This window comes from Brassica napus, chromosome C7 (assembly GCF_020379485.1).
Source record: "Brassica napus cultivar Da-Ae chromosome C7, Da-Ae, whole genome shotgun sequence".
NCBI classification, from domain to species: Eukaryota; Viridiplantae; Streptophyta; class Magnoliopsida; order Brassicales; family Brassicaceae; genus Brassica; species Brassica napus.
Window position 1 is genome coordinate 38,765,501 of NC_063450.1, and position 14,304 is coordinate 38,779,804.

Sequence of the window (14,304 nt, forward strand, 5' to 3'; positions counted from 1 at the left end):
AACGTTCTAGATCTACATGGTTCAAGACGACGCCACCTTCGGCGCTCCGGGCGGAGAACCGACTCCAACGCCCGAAGCCGCGCCACCCATCGCCGCAGATTTTATGAGCTCTATCATGGCTCGACTTGCTCGTCAAGACGAAGTCCAAAAGACGACCAACGACCAATTAGCTGCTTTGGTCGCGGCACTCACAGCTCTCGACGGCCAAACAAGCCGTCCCCAGCAGATACGCCGTCGCCTCTTTAACACCAACCCAACGGCGACCGGAGGCGACCATATCTCAGACGACTCGGAGCCTAATGAAACCCTTCTCGCCGACCACCCCCAGTAGGTTCTGATCTCGCAACCATACGCGAGCTCGCCGAGCTCAAACTCAGCTTCCAACAAATGAGCGAGAAGATCCATCAAGTAACCAGCGCGGCCCCGCAAATCGAGAGCGTCCTCGCCGCAACATCACGCACTCCGTTTACTAATGCTCTGACCAGTGTGCAACTCGGAAAGATAGAGAAGCTGCTCCTATCCGAGTACAAACCCGGTGGAGACCCAGTGGAACACATGACAGCTTTCAACATCGCGATGGCACGGGCTCGACTCCCCGACGAAGAAAAGGACGCAGGCTATTGCCAACTGTTCGTCGAAACTCTCCACGAGCAAGCCCTAACCTGGTTCTTTCAGTTAGAAGAAAACTCCATCGGAAGCTTCTGCGACTTGTCAGCAGCTTTTCTCAAGACTTACATTATGTTCACCAACCGCAGCGCTACCGCCTCTAGCTTGTGGAATCTCAACCAAACCAAAGACCAGAGCCTCCGCGACTACATGGAGAAGTTCAAAGCTGTAGTCTCGAGGATTGAAATTCCAGACGGTATTGCCATCGACGCCCTGCGGAACACGTTGTGGGTTCGTTCTAAATTTCGAGAGGATTTATACCAAAACCCAACTACGTCGCTCAAGGACGCTATCGCGCGATCTGACAATTTCATCCGAATGGAAGAAGATACTAACGCCATTCTCAGCAAAATGAACGCACCCAAAGCACCAGCGGCTAAAAACGCAAACACACGACAAGAACCGCGCCAGCATGCTCCAATCGACCAAAACGGACGCAAAGACGGATACATGTATGTCGTCAACGAGAACAACGTTCCGGTTTCAACTCTCGTAGTCCGCGGAGAAGGATGGAACAAGTGGGTAAGGGAGCTTGATTCGTCCGACAAACCAGTCGACGCCGTTTGCTCGACCCAGACTACAACAGCAGTAGGTTCAGCGGCAGGACCTTCCAGACCCGTCGATCTCACCAAACATTGCAAGTATCACGACGTCAAAGGGCACGATACGACAGAGTGCAAGTCACTCTATGCGCACTACCTCTCATCCTTAGCAAGTGGCGACTTCAAGTTCGAACCCCTAAAGGCTAAGCCGAAGAACGGCAAGAGCTGGAGCAAGAATAAAGAAAGGAGAGCCCAGCGCAAAGCTACAGGCAAAGGTCGACATAGCGAAACTCAACAACGAGATGACGAGGAGGATGCTCCGAAGAGTAACGGCGAGGCGGACTCCTCGGCCGACGAAGAGCAACCAGCTAACCGCAGACGCATTGAGGTCATACTTTCTCAGCAAACCTTGTCGTCGGACGATGAGAACGATGACACACCTGTACTCGAAGATTTGAGAGATGTTCTGAAACGAAAGTTTGAATCCGAAAATAGCAACAGCTCCACGCGCAATGATCTCCGAACAACGTTGAATGCACGGAAGTCGCGGCGTATTTCGGCAGTTGACCCAGATCCCAAAGAACGCTTGAACGGCGACCTTAGGGATAAACTCAACGCAGGAGCATGCGATCTCCGAATCCGCCTCAATCGTTCGAAGCCCACTGACCTCCGGAGGCGTTTGGAGCAAACTAAGATGTCAAGTAATGACACTCCATCATAAAAAAACGACAGCAGTGTACCAACCGATTTACGCGCTTTCTTAGACTCCAAGCATGTACAAACGCGACGTCAACTAAATGTCAACATGGGCGGTTCTCCTCCTTGCGGCAACTCTGTTCGTTCCGTTAAGGATTACCGCCGGCAGGTCGCGACTTCGCAGAGATGGCCGACTAGACCGCCAAATCACCCTCCGATAACCTTTTCGCCGGATGACGCTGAGGGGATTCACGTACCCCACAATGACCCTCTTCTTGCAGTTCTTGGAATTGGGGAGTACGACGTCACCAAGGTCCTCATCGATACAGGAAGCTCCGTCGACCTCATCTTCCGAGGAACCCTGCAGAAGATGAGGGTCTATCTCGACGACATCAAACCATCCTCCAGAACATTAACCGGCTTCAACGGATCCTCCGAAACAATACTGGGAACAATCCGCCTTCCGGTATGTGCATGTGGAGTCACTCGGACTGTCAAGTTCGCCGTTGTAAGCACGAAGGCTCCTTACCACGCCATACTTGGAACCCCTTGGATACACTCGATGCAGGCCATTCCATCTACTTATCACCAGTGCGTCAAGTTCTCCGGTACGGATGGAAAAATCAAAACACTGCAAGGAGATCAAAAAGCCGCTAGGGAACTCCTAGTCGCCACAGTTAAACTCCAACGATCATCTTTATCGGTTAACTCCGTCACTCCTCCAACCTATAAAGCCTGCTCCCAGGAAGTCTAAATTCTCGAGTTACCTATTGATGATACCGATCCAAGCCGGACCGCAAGGATTGGTGCGTACATGTCTGAAGAAATGCAGCGGTCAGTTCTCGACTTTCTCAAGGCAAATGTGTCCACATTCGCGTGGTCCATGTTAGACATGAAAGGAATTGATCCGGCCATAACATCTCACGAACTAAACGTCGATCCGACAGTCAAGCCTATCCGATAGAAGCAACGCAAGCTCGGTCCAGATAGGTCAAAGGCTGTAAACGAAGAGGTCGACCGGTTGCTTGGCGCTGGCTCAATTGCTGAGGTGCGCTACCCTGAGTGGTTAGCAAATCCAGTAGTCGTCAAAAAGAAGAACGGGAAATGGCGCGTCTGCGTCGACTTCACAGACTTAAATAAAGCCTTCCCAAAGGACAGCTATCCTCTTCCCAACATCGACCGTTTAGTCGAGTCCACGGCTAGAAACGAGATGCTCACCTTCATGGACGCTTTCTCTGGGTACAACCAAATCATGATGCACCCAGACGATCGCGAAAAAACGGCATTTATCACAAATAGAGGAACCTACTGCTATAAGGTCATGTCATTCGGTTTGAAAAACGCAGGAGCAACCTACCAATGGCTTGTGAACAAAATGTTCGCAGACAAGCTGGGCATCCTCATGGAAGTATACATCGACGATATGCTTGTCAAGTCGCTACACGCTGCTGATCACCTCTGTCACTTGAAAGATTGCTTCGAAACCCTCAACAAATACGGCATGAAACTGAACCCAGCAAAGTGCACGTTCGGGGTTTCCTCAGGCGAGTTCCTTGGATACATAGTCACGCAGCGGGGAATCAAAGCCACCCAAAGCAGATCTCTACGGTCATGAACCTTTCAAGCCAAAAAAACAGTAGAGAAGTGCAACGGCTTACGGGTAGGATAGCACTCAACCGGTTCATCTCCAGATAACCGACAAATGCTTGCCATTCTACGACCTCCTCCGAGGTAACAAAAGGTTTATCTAGGATGAGAAATGCGAGGAATCATTTATCCAACTCAAGCATTATCTGACAACACCACCCGTTCTCGCCAAGCCAGATGTCGGCGACGTTCTATCTCTTTACATCGCAGTATCACAAGCAGCAGTCAGTAGTGTCCTAATAAAAGAGGATCGTGGTGAGCAAAAGCCAATATTCTACATGAGTAGGCGCATGACCGGACCAGAAACGCGATACCCAACTCTAGAGAAGATGGCACTGGCAGTCGTCGAAGCGGCGAGAAAGCTTCACCCTTACTCTCAGTCACATTCGGTTGAAGTATTAACCGACCAGCCCCTCCAAACGATACTTCAAAACACAAACAGGTCTGGAAGACTAACGAAGTGGGCTATTGAACTCGGTGAGCTTGATATCACTTACAAGAACAGGACTGCAGCAAAATCTCAGGTTCTCGCAGACTTCTTAATCGAATTGGCCCTGGAGTTAGAGCAAGATCTCACACTCCCAAACCCAAACAGGACACTGCATGTCGACGGATCTTCGACTAACAGGGGCGCAGGTGCTGGAGTTCAACTGCAATCCCCGACCGCCGAACTGATCAGGCAGTCTTTTAGCTTCGGCTTTCCAGCCTCGAACAACGAAGCAGAATACGAATCTTTGATCGCTGGACTCCGCTTAGCAAAAGCTGTCAAGGCCAAACGCCTAAGCGCCTACTGCGACTCGCAGTTAGTCGCCAGTCAGTTTAGCGGCGATTACGACGCCCTCAACGATCGGATGGACGCCTACCTCAAGATAGTACAGGGCTTAGCCGCAGAGTTCGAATTCTTCGAACTCATCAAAGTTCCCAGAGGAGAAAACGTGTGCGCCGACGCCCTTGCAGCCCTTGGAAGCAAGCTTCGTGACCAAGTTAAACGAACTATTCCAATACACCGCATTGAGAAGCCGAGCATCGATATCTCGACGGACCAAACCATCGTCATAGCCCCAATCGCCGAAACCGACACGCTCGTTACCGATGAGTTCGGCCCTGACTGGCGAACTGAGTTCATCGACTATCTCTCAAAGGGGGAACTTCCAACCGAGAAATGGGCAGCCCGCCGACTAAAAACGCGCAGTGCCCATTACGTCGTCCTAGACAACGAACTCCATCGATGGACTGCGAGTAAAGTACTCTTCAAATGTATCCATGGTGAAGAAATGGTCAGGGTTATGGCCGAAACACACGAAGTCGCTGGGGCAACCATTCGGGCGGACGAGCATTAGCAATCAAAGTGAGAAGCCTAGGCTTCTACTGGCCGATGATGAACGCAGATTGCGAGTCCTACGCCAGAAGCTGTGACAAATGCCAACGACACGCACCAAGCATCCATTGTCCAACTGAAATGTTACGAACGACGGCCGCGCCGTACGCGTTCATGCGATGGGCAATGGATATCATAGGACTTCTTCCATGCTCCCGCCAGCGGCGTTTCATTCTCGTCCTCACTTACTACTTCACCAAATGGATCGAAGCTGAAGCCTACGCTAAAGTCACCGACAGAGAAGTCCATGAGTTCGTCTGGAAAAACATTATCTGCCGCCACGGTCTTCCGTACGAAATCGTTACTGATAATGGATCACAGTTCATGTCGGGCAATTTCAAGGAGTTTTGCAGCAAATGGAACATCCGTTTGAGCCCCTCTACCCCTCGTTGCCCACAGGGAAACGGCCAAGCGGAATCCTCCGACAAGCTCATCATCGACGGCATTAAGAAACGTTTAGACCTGAAAAAGGGCCACTGGGCCGACGAACTCGACGGAGTTCTATGGAGTCACCGCACAACACCACGAGGGTCGACCAAATCGACACCCTTCTCTCTTGCGTACGGTGTCGAGGCTATGGCTCCCGCAGAAGTTAACGTTTCAAGCCTCCGACGCTCGAAAATGCCCCAGTACGTTGAACTCAAAAAGGAGATGCTGCTCGACGCCCTCGATGAAATTGAAGAACGACGGGACCAAGCTCTGCTGTGAATCCAAAACTATCAACATCAGATAGAGAGTTACTACAACAAAAAGGTCTGAACCCGACCCCATGAACTCGGTGACCTTGTCATGCGTAAAGTGTTCGAACTCGGCGCTAGGTGGGAAGGACCTTACAAGATCATCAAAGTTGTGAAACCAGGAGTCTACCGACTTCAAACGTCAAGTGGAGAAGAAGTGCCTAGAGCATGGAACTCAATGCATCTAAGACGCTTCTACTAAAAAAAAAAAAAAAAAACCGAGTAGATGCACCTCCGCGGTCACTTCTACTCGACCGAGTAAATGCGCTTCCACCGGCCGAGGTACGTAGGCAGCCTTAACCGGTCCAGCTGTAACAAAACCAAAGTCAAAATCTTGTTCTTTGTTTTGACTCCAATCGAGTAAACACCGATTGTCGAATCCAACGGCTCCCGTACCCCCAGCAGGAGGTACGCGGACACTCACGTTCCATCTCCTAGCTATGTCCTGATCAGACACTTAGCCTAAGGACCCAACGGTCGCGAGTCACCTGTGCCTAAAGAGCACTGACCGACCAAACGGAGTGAATCATTAACTTTTTCTCGACTAAACGTGTAACGGGTTAGCTACCCATTTACTCGATAGTCTTTGAGAAAACGCGTAAAAAGAACCTTCTACTCTTAGATTCAGTTTCTTGTTTTCAAAGTAGAAAAACACGTCTAGACGTTATCTTAATCGAAACACAACAAGAGCTAAACAAAATTCCTTAGCGGGTTGTGTCGTTATCTATTTGCAAAAGACAAAGGTCAAAAATCTATTGTCTCTAAGCGAACACACCGCAAGACTCTAAAGATAATTGAAATTTACTTGGACAAGTTGTAAGTACAGATAGGGAACACAACAACCCGCGAATCTAAAAGTCTGCTTGAAAACAGCGACTTGCCGATAAAACAAAAGTACGTCTAGTAATACAACAACAGGGTCTATCAAGACCACAAATACAGAAAGAAGAAAAGAACACAACTGAAGCATCAAGGCACAGAATCTTGATCGTCAGAACCTTTGGTAGCGGCAGCAGTCGGGTCTACCACCCGAGTAGAAACAGGGACAAGAGAGTCCACAGCAGGAGGTGGAGGAACATTTGTATCCCCAGCTTCGTAGGTCATCTCTTCCTCAACAGGCAGCGGCAGCGACGTCTCCTCGATTCTATCGTTTTCCTTCTCTTCATCCTCTCGTCCTTCGGAGGAAGAATCCGAGACAAGTACAGGATCCTCGATGCCCGCGTTCACGGTCTCTTCCTCTCAAGCCAGAGTATCGCCCATCTCGAGGTCGTCCTTTCCAGGTAACCCCTCCAGATCCTCATTCTCTGGACGCTCGTCAAAACCACTTCCCACCGGGGACTTGACGTGTTCAGCAGGGATACACGTAACGTCAACCAGTGGCTCCTCTGATGGCTCCTCAACAACTTCGAGCGAGGTAACAAGCCGAGAAGACGTCTCTGGCCCGATCAAATTTATGTTCGGCCCATAAGGATCGAATGACGTTCTGAACCTGTCCGCGACGAAACGAGAAGGAATGACCAGCGGAGAAAGAGTGAGATCGCTATCAGACAGCGGCCCTACTCGGAGCTTCATAGCCTCTGCCTCGTACAATTTCTCCTGCTCAGCGAAGACATCGATCATTTCTTGGGGAATCTCCGTCCCACTTGCCTTTATAACCTCGAGGCACTTCTTCATTCCCGAAGCTTGACCATACAGGTTCTTCGCCTTCTCAAAAGCCTCCAGACAAGTAAAATGGTCGCGCACGCGATCAAAACGGCGACTTGCTTTCTCAACCATAGCATCTTCGACTCTTTCTCTCTCACGAGTAACCTCCAAACCCCGGGAGTCCCTCAAGCGTTGCCTCTCTCGGATCAGTTTGTCTACCGCAGCGTCTCTCTCTTCGACTAGCTCGGTCTTCTCCTTCTCCAGGTTCGCGGCCGCTTGCTTCAAATGATTGTTCTCTCGGACGAGCTCTTTCCTCGCCGCTCTGGCAGATTTGAGCTTGCCCTCCAGCTCTTCGAACTTCACTCGAAGAATCTCTTTCTCCTCCGCAGCCTTCTCGTTAGCCTTCTTATGCTCTGCCCTTACTCTCTCGATGGCCTTCAACCTCGCCTGGGCAAGCTTCTCCGAAGATCCCAACTGGATCATCGTCTGTTTCAGAGTACTGTCGTACTTCTCAACGAGGAAGTTCATACTCCCGTCACTCTGCAGAATGACAAACACGGACCACGTGAGATGAATGGACCCGACAAATCAAAGAAGGAGATAAAGAGTGAAAGATAGCACAGTTACCCGAGCTCTTGAGGAAGCAGCGTCTATGTACTCGTTCTTGAAGTAAAGATCGTCCAATTGTGGCATCTCCTTCGTCCCACCACGAATTTGGCGCGTCAACTCCGTGCACCTAAGAGGATTAAGGATTAAGGGAGTCGTCTCGTTGTAGGAAAACTCGACGCGATCGGGGAACTCGATCTTCCCCCTCCTTATAGTAGAACCTTCTGAACGAGACCCTTTCCTCACGGACGGATCAGGAACAGATCTCTCGCTCGCAACAGGATCACTGCCCCGCGCTGAGACCTCTCTTTCCACAGGAGGGGTTTCGAGAGAAACGCCACCTCCCGCGACAACTTCGACCAGGCCCGCCTCCGCATCAGAAGGACGCGGCTCCGCCTCGATTGATCTCTTCTTCTTCTTCTTTCTGGGACGATCTTCAAGCGCCACTTCGGAACGGTTTGACTCGACGGGACCCTCTGCAGTGCCTTCTCGCCCTACTGCCGGCGCCTCTCCGTGATCAGCAAAGGAAGCAGCCCCTTCGTAAGGTCTCTTCCTTCCCCCTTTTCCTTCCTTGCTTCCAAACCCTCAGATGTTTCATCGAGAGAAGCGATCTCTTCAAGAGGAAGCTCTTCGGTTGTTTTCCTCCTGGATTTCTTGCTCTTCTTCTTCTTTTTGGGATCCGAGGCAGAAGGCTCTGCCCCAACGTCCTCGTTGACCAAACCAGGAGCTCCTTCCTTGGAAGCTTGGCCTGCGTCAGAACTGGTCGACCCTTGCACATCGGCAAGAATTGACTTCTTCGAAAGCAGTTGCAGCTTCCCCTTCAATAACGCGCTCAGATCCGGCACTCCGTCCATCTTTCTAGCTTTGTCTAGAAGCTTCTGCTGTCTCCGAGTAAAAAGGGATAGACGCGACTTACGGGGCCCGAGTTCAACAGGAAGCCTCGACTCCCAATCAACTGTAGAAAATAAAAAGAGACTAAATTGTCAACAGAAACATAGCGCCGGTGCAAATAAGTTGTTGATAAAGCTTTTCGGAGAAAGACCGATGAACTCACCTCTAGCAATCCGAGCTTCTTGACGTCTTATCCACTCTCGACTAAGATCAGGCCAACGGAGATGGCTGTGAGCCGCGATCGCTTGGGCACTCTCGAAGAATTTCTCCGGGTATGCGATTGTATTCGGGTGCCGAACTGCAACAATAAGAAACACGCTGTTAGAATACTCGAATAATGCATAATGACAACAAACACTATCTACCAAGCGTTTTGTTCCATAGAACGTGGTAGTCGTCCCCAGGTGGCTCCGAGAAGGCATGCTCGTCGGACTTGATATACAAATATGAGTGCTGCCAGTCCTTCATCTTGTTCGGATGCCCAACCAAGACGTTGTAGCTCGAGCGCATCTTCACTGAAAATATTCCATGTGGCTCCGCCTTCGTGAAAGTTAACTCTTCAAATACTCTCACACTCATCGAAACGACTATCTCCGCTGCCATCACCATCAGCATAACCGCAATGCGCAACGACCCATTAAGCAACTGATAGATTGCGATGTCCCGACGAAATGCGTAAGACGTGATCAGTCGGGGAATCGGAAACCAGAGCTTCGTATGGTCTCAAAAAATATGATTCGTAGACACACTGATAGCCAATCAGAGGCGACCAAGGACGTTGTCCCTTGGAAGGGATGATGTATGTAACGCCGGCACCTCCACTCCGCCTCAACAAATCCCTCACCGTCTTGTGAGAGGAGCAAGAATCGAAGACATTCCCCCATGACTGAGCCCGCGGGTCACGAAGCAATTTAAGCGGGAGTGGATAGAGTTCCTCGAATATCCCGCCAGGATGATAGATCGTGGGACGGCAGTCTATCTGGTCGAAAGGAACCTCCCGACTAGCTCGTCTCAAAGGTCTTGAGGCTTGGCTAGACGCTTCAGAGCCGCTACCGCTCACGTCACTGCTCCTGACTTCAACGCGATCCGCGCATTCATCACGGATCATCCTATGAGCATCAGCAACCAGAAGGCGTTGAGATAGGGTCATGTTATCTGAATCCCGAAGAGCGTCACGATGAATCAAGTCGAAATCATCCAGTGGACTGTCAGTCGCCCGTGCATCTCTGATCGGACTCGGAGAATCTGCGACGCCCTTCCCTTTTTCTTCTCGCGACAATCGACTTCTCGGAGGCATGATCCTAGATTTAGGGGACGACTACAACCGCCAAACGATACCGACGAGCCTATGCAAGGAGAAACCTATCTAGAGAGAGAAAGTAAAAGTAGAGAGAAGGGAGAGAAAATGGATACCTGAATCTGCAGAAAGGAATGACGAAAGCGAGGGAGAGAGACCTATTTATAGCAAAGACGAAGGCACGTTTTCCTGAGCGCAATTATTAGGTCTATGAAGGCCTAAATGGGCCTCAAAGGCTACCTGAATGCCCAAGAACTTACTCGCGACGGTTCAGCTTCTCGCTGAAACCGGTTTTCGACCGGGTCATCAGACCGGCATCAATTCTTGATCTCTGTTCAAACCAGTCTCCGGTTAACCAACAAAACCGGTCCCTGCCTTTTCACCAAAAACGACATATCGCCTGAGTAAACTGCATCTCATCGTAAAGCTTGAGAGGCGAAAGCGCGCATCAACAACTCAACGTTACTCGAAGCGACTAGAGATGCTCACAGGACATCATGCGACTAAAAGCACATACCGACGACTAAACGGGAAGAGTTATCCCTTGTATTAGAGCCTGTTATCCGAATAAACCTGATCCACAAATTCACTGAGACCGCCATGTCGCTCACAAGTGAACTGGGGGGGACTTATTGTAGGAGATGGATTACACCCCTCCACAAGGCCCATCGAATAACAGGCCCTAATCCAGCAAGTCGGATCGATTTGGTCGGCTCGGCGGCTAAACCTATCGGCTTGACCTTAGAGTACTTTTAGCCGGTCGAGTAAGTCGACCAAAAATGCCCGGCTTGGAGGAAGCCTTGTCCAGGCCCGTATACTCGGTCTCTCGCATCAAGGCCCAAAGAGGTACGAAATTAGGACATCAGGGGCAGGAGTCCTATAAAAAGAGAAAGGAAAGCAACAAGAAAGAGACTTTTGGACGATTGAACAGACTGAGCGGCTAGATCTAGGGTTTTATGCTATCTCTTCGATCTTGTTACTCTTTGATCTTGTTGCTCTTTCACTTTTCCTGTAACTCTTGTAACTCTCCAGTTTAAACCTAATAAAACGTTTTTAGTCATCCCATTTCTGACTTCTTTAGTCGACTGAATTCCATTCAAACAATGACCAAAAAAACATGTTCAGAGGATCAAAGGTGGCCGGTAAATTTGATTCGGCTTGATCAGTGGTTTTTGGCAAAACTTACCTGAACTTCGACCAAATTTTTCATTTGAATTAGTTTGATGCGATTAAACGCCACATCTAGCGTCAACTAGTGGACATTGCTCCAAACTGTTGTGAACAAATTTGTCAAGATAGAAAGAGAGCTGTTGGGACCCATATCACGTGGGCCACATATGGAAATGGTCCATAGGGCTTGCATGGGCGTAATGTAAAACCCCATCCAGGACATTTTAGAAATCCTGATATCCGATAATTTATAAATAATGTCATTACATACAAACCACTTGTAAATTGTACGGATTAGGAATATAATTAAATTTTTCTAACTTACGAATACGCCTATAGCCATCTAATATAGATATACAAAATAATAATAAGAATGAAACAGTGTTTCAACTACATGTAAAACAATATAAAAGGTGGATAACGAAAGGAAGGAGATAAACGTAAAGTGGAAGAACAAATTCAAGGTTACATCAACATTATACAATGATGGCATGTAAACACACGCATCCACAAATATGTAAAAAATGAAAAAAGAAATCGAATATTCTTTTGGATATATGCTTTTTCCTACAATATTTGTATGACTGTATATGAAATAAAATTGGAAATGAGAATGATTATCTTTTTCTTTCTTTTTTGAGAATGATTATCTTGTGCATACGTGTGTATCAGTAACGCCCCGATCCCATTGACCAGTTATTCTGAATGGTCCTACTATTTGCAACGAATTAATAACTATATTTAGTATGCAGTAGCATCCAAAGACAGGCAACGAGGTTACGTATTTATCAGGATCTTAAGAAGTAATTTGACCTTGTCCCTTCGATCATAAGCGTAAGAAATGCTATTGTATGCTCGGGCTTAGTAATTTTTCTCTAAGAACCAATATTGGAAGTGCAAGTGTTTTCCTAGAAAGCCCAGTGAGCGCACATGAATAATTTTAAGTTTAGTGACAAGTGCACATCTTGTTTTTTTTTTGAAACTTAGGGCACATCTTGTTGTGGTAGCAAGATGGTTCCCTTTTCTAGCACTCTCTTCATATACTGCCATCTCCATCCTTCTTACATGATCTTTTTGTTCTCCTTATGTTCTGTCCCTTTTTTCTTCTTTGATAAGCCTTTTTACAGAAATACTTCCTCATATTTTCGTTTATGAGATTGTTTTCCTCTCCTATTTATCCCATTGTTTATCATTTGGCAGGCGATGGGCAACTGAATCTTATAGTATGATGAATAATTTCAATGTATGTATTATTGATAATGTAGTAGTTTGTGGCCTGAGGACTCCCTCCTTTATGTAAATCTTTGTGTGGTTCTACTCTTATGCATTAGCTAGTGTTAAAATAAAATATATATATATATATATATATATATATAAAATAACAATCACATATATAAAATAGTCTCTAACAGTATTATAAAATTGAGATACCATTATAGATTAGTTATAATTAGTTTTTTTTCTTTTAAATAAAGAGTTTTTTTGTTCGTATGTAAGTGGTTAAATGGTGTGGCGCAAAAATTCATGACTTTATAAATTCCCTTTTTAGGTTTGAATCTCCTTTTAAAACATCCATGTGTAAAATTTGCGAGTTGTTGTTATTTAAAATGTATACATGACTAATTGTAACTAAATTTGCAGCAAAATGATATGAGTATGAATTGGACATCAGCTATAAACAAATGAATGATGAAATTCATAAAAACTAGGTTTAGTTTTTACGAGAGGCTTGGTTTTCTTTCTCTTCTCTTCTGGTTTAGCGGAACAAAAGAAAATAAAAGAGAGGATTGCCCAAAAAAAGAAAAAAATTAAATAAATAAAAGAGAGGATACATAAGTTCATTAATAATGTAATTTATGCATCAAACTATTTCTTGTTCATGTCAGACAATCCCCCGGCATTCAATTTTAAAGGTACAAGAAAATCGAAATTTTATTTTGCAAACTATATAGAGATAATTTTACAAAAGGACAGGGCGACACGTATTGTATGAATGGAGAGATATCGACGAGTCGTTATTTCTGCGGCAGACACGCAAATAACCATTGCTTCTCCCATTGAAAAGGATAAAGCCCATCTCATCATAAATATTGGAGGTATTTATACTTGGTTTCCCATTTTTTATAAAAAATATATACAGTACAAATATTTTAAAACATACTGTAATCACGTAATAGAACCTTGATTGATTCCTTTGAGTCAATTAGTCAGCGTAAGATACTTGTTTTAATTAAAAAAAAACGCAATTCTGCACTAACTACCATTAATACAGAGTCCATTGGACTTTGTCACAAAACTTAATATCATCGCCATCCAACATCTTCTATTGGGCGTGCGACGTGTGCATGGAATGTGTAACACGTTGTGGATTATAAGATTTTTTTTTTTTTTATAAACACTATCGGCTGATTCGGCCGGCCCCGAAAAAAATGCATTTAATATTACAAAGTGGATTTGCTATTACACTGTTTGATCCGAGTTAGAATACCTTTCAATTAATACCAGTGAATGAACCGATCATTTGTTACGATACACCATGTAAATCACTTAGACTGGTCATGTAATGATAATTTATATGACATATAGATCTAATCAAATCATCAATTTGTTATAGATGTATAAGAATCATCAATTAAAAGTTTTATTTTTTTTATATAAATATAGGAATTTTCATTAACAAAGTACTGATACAAAAAGAAACAATCACTTTTGATAAAGTCAAATCCTAGTGTATCTAAAATAGCTAATCAAAGCAAAAGTGTCCAGAGAGTATTAAAAAAAAAAAATCTCAAACAAAAGAAGGTTTAATCACAATTCTAAAGACATAATTAAAGCTTAGTTAAAGTAAAATGTCAACAACCATTCAGTTCTAATAAATTTCAACTTTAAGTTGATATTGAAACTTGCATCAAAAAATAAATCATTGGATAAATAGCCGTACAACAGTTTGAAGCACCGGAGACCATTTTAAAGATGACTGAAAATATGATAGGTGAAGCAGGTTGTTAAAGTTCTGGTCTGACAATCACA